A 3,836-nucleotide genomic window follows, 5' to 3' on the forward strand; every position below is an offset into this window, starting at 1 on the left:
ATTTATTTTAAAAATAAATTTCCCCAGTAAGATTTATTTTAAAAATGTTAAAAGTAACTACCAAGTTATATATTTAGAACATTTCTCTAGAGTGCAAAGTGAATATATACTGTTTCTTTAAATTTGTGCATCTTTCTCTGTCCTACTATTGAACTTGAACCTGCTTAGTTATGGTGCTGATAAACCTCAAGTAATTTACCATTACTGTAAAAATTACTCGACATGCTAGCCACCCTTCCCTGTAACATTGTGGGAATGACTTGTATTGCCTTAATTATAAAATGGCTATCTTTAGTGGGAATATTTATTCCCCACTCCTGGTATTTTTGTTCTAGTTGAAGGGATGTCAATTAGCATAATCTTCCTGACCCTTCTCCACCCGTATACTCTAACCTAAGAAGGAGGAATGACCTATCTGACCATGAACTTGGGAGCAGGAAGGAGCAATCAGAGACCCACTCTTTCTCCTTTATTTCTCTTGGGAGACTGCTGCCCACAGGAAGCACTATGTCTACAGGCCATAGCGTTATAAAGACTAGCCCCCATGTAGGCAGCCAGTGGTCATCCACGACTGAGTGGGTCTGTCATAATCCTGGGGTTCAGACTGCTCATAGACATAAACCACATTTTCGTCAGTATGGTAGAGATTTAGTAGTGTTTCACTGTGATTTTATTTTACATTTCCCAAATTACTAAAAAGTTGAGTATTTGCAGATGTATTTGCATACCTTTGTGTTCTCGTTTCTTATATTTAGTCTTTTTATCTATGAGCATCATATATTTTCATTCCATTTTTATTTAGATGTTATTTAAAGTCTGTCAATACAATTTTTAAAATTTTCCCATAAAGAACTTGCACATCTGTTATCATGATTTACTCCTACGTATTCTGTCTTGTCTAACTTGTTTCTGTTATTTAAAAATACAGTTTACTTTTACATGTTGATTTTTTAATTATTAAATTTGTTAAGTCCAATAGGTTATCTAGAATTCTTTTGAGTTATTCCATATAGGAAATTGTATTATCTGCAGTTGAGAGTTTTGATTTTCTCTTTTCATTCTCATGTCACTCATTACTTTTTCTTATCTTACCACACTAGAATCACTAGTTCAGTATTGAATAGTCATGATAGTGAATATCTGTGTCATAAAATAGATGATATAATAAATGTCATAGTAGTAGATATCCTTGTCTTGTTCCTGACCTTACAGAGAATGCTTTTAACATTTTGAAATTAAATATAGCTTATGTATGTATCTCTAAACAATGTCACTACTTCATATGCATAAATATGGTATTAAATCATTCTTTTATTTCTGAAAAAATAACATCTTTCTTATACAGTGATAGGTTTGTTGTTATTGTTGTTTAGGATTTTTACATCTATGTTCATGAGTAAGATTTTTCCATTTTTTATACTGGATTTCATATGAAGATATTTTACTATCATAAAATGAGCTGAGGAGTCTTTATTTCCATTTTTGGAAGCATTTGTGTAAGAATTGAGATTATAATGTTTAAGTCATCTTTGTCCTTATTGATTTTTTCTGTTTTAGCTATCAATTATTGTGATATACTTTTCCACTAATTGGATTTTTTTCTCTTATTGTTGAGTTTAGTGTGTTTTACATGTATAGTGAGTATTGAACATGTGGCTTTATTCTTAGCTGGCTATATTGTGTTTTTTTTATTTATTCCACTTGAATATTTGCTAAAATATAACTGTAATAGTTTTCTGGGCACAGTCTTTTTCTTTTTGGAACAGTTTTTAAGACCTGCTTTAATTTCCTTAAAGAATATAAGACAATTCAGCCTTCTTCCTTTCTTTTTAAGTCAATTTTGTAAGTTATATTTTTCTAGGAATCCAACTACTTCATATGTTTTCAAATTTATTGTATAAAGTTTTCATATGAAGAAACTAATAAATATTTATTGAGGATATACTATACACTGTATTATGTACTATGCATTTGTGTTCTAGATGTCATCTTTCTTTTTTAAAGATTTTTAAACAGCTTCATTGAGATGGAATTGAAAGACAAAAAACTGTACATATTGAGTACAATTTGATGAGTTCTGACATATGCAAACATCCATGAAATCATCACCATAATCAAGATAGTGAACATATCCATCACCCCCAAAAGTTTTCTCATGTTCCTTTGTAGTCTCTTCAGAGTACTCCATCCAGTATCTGTAATTGTGAGATTTTTCTAGACTGGCTGGTAGCAGCAGGCACTATTCCTGGCCCTTTGTGAACTCCAGGCATATTTTCCTTGAATGCCTTCAGATGTTCTTTTCTCTGGCCTCATGTAGTGTCTTCACATGCATGTACAGATGTTCTAGGCTCTCTCTCTCTCTCTCTCTGAGAAGCTCTCTGGAGTCCAGTATTCTGTCCTGCAAACTCTAGTGTCTTTGGTCTTCAGAAACTCTTGGCTCTGTACTCTTGGAGAATCAAGTTCTCAGTAACTCAGGGGACCTGCTGGGCTCCACTTTGATTCCCCTTCCCTGTGCTATGGCCTGGAAACTCAAAATAGTAAGTTCTGATCATAGGGCTCTCCTAATTTGTTTTCCGTCTCTTAGGGATCAATGTTTTTTTTTTCTTGTCTGATGTCCAGTGTCTTGAAAATCATTGTTTCATATATTTTGTCTGATTTTGTGGTTGTTTTAGGCAGGTTGATAAATCTGGTCCCTGTTATTCTATTTTATCTCCAGAAGTGAATTGTAATATCTTTTTATGTTTTTAATATCTATAGCATCGTTTCCTTTTTCAATTCTTTTATTTCTCCTTTCCCTTCTTTGATTAACTTGCCACAGGTTTGTTTAATTAGTCCTCTTAAGTAAACATCTTTTGTTTGTTGATCTTTCCTTTTATATATATTTCAATTTCATTAATTTCAATTCTTATTTTTATTTTCTTCCTTCTATTCCTTCATTATTTATTCTCTTTTTTTTCTAACAGAGTAATAATATCAAGTCCTCCCTATTTTCTTGCGTAAACATTTAAGATAATTAGTTTACCTCTCAGTAACTCTTTGGCTGTATCTCATAAGGTTTGTCATGTACTGTTTTCATTGCTTGATTTTAAAGAATTTTTAAATTGTATCATGATTTTTTCTTTGACTCGTGAATTTTTAGAAGTGTTTTACAATATCCATATTGACTATTCCTTGTTTTCTTTTTTTAAATTAATTTCAAACTTAATTGCATTGTAATCAGAGAAAGTTATCCTTAGGATATAGTTGACAGACAATAAACTGCACATATTTAAAGTATATAATTTGATAAGTTGTAGCATATATAAACACCCATGACAACATCACCACACTTGTGCTAATTAAGCTATTTCATCACTCAAAAGATTCCACATGTTCCTTTGTAATCTCTTTGATAAGGTTTCAAATAGATTAGGCTGAATAATAGAATTTTTTTTTCTCATTAAACTTTGTTTTAATAGGTCCCAAAATTCTGTGACAGATTTTTGGTCAAGCTGTTTCCATTTAAAAATATTTATTTTAAAAGCTACTAACTTAAATCAGCATCCCCCTCTCCCAACACAGACATGAAATGGACCACAAAACATTCTCCTTTCCTTTGAAGGTTTTACAACACATTTATCATTAACCAGTCTTTCACTATTAAACTTAAATGGACAATTTAAACAAACAATTCTGAGGTCATTCTTCCACCACTGATTAAGACTGAGGCGGCAGGTGTTAGGGATGATATATGCATTTAGTGTTCTGAGCTTTCTGGGCAGATGTGGTGACTTTGCCAGCTCTAACAGCCTTCATGTCCATTGCTTTGATGAGACCCATAGCAACCATGTGTCTCA

The sequence above is a fragment of the Pteropus vampyrus genome, unplaced genomic scaffold, assembly GCF_000151845.1.
Source record: "Pteropus vampyrus isolate Shadow unplaced genomic scaffold, Pvam_2.0 Scaffold146, whole genome shotgun sequence".
Taxonomy (NCBI): Eukaryota; Metazoa; Chordata; class Mammalia; order Chiroptera; family Pteropodidae; genus Pteropus; species Pteropus vampyrus.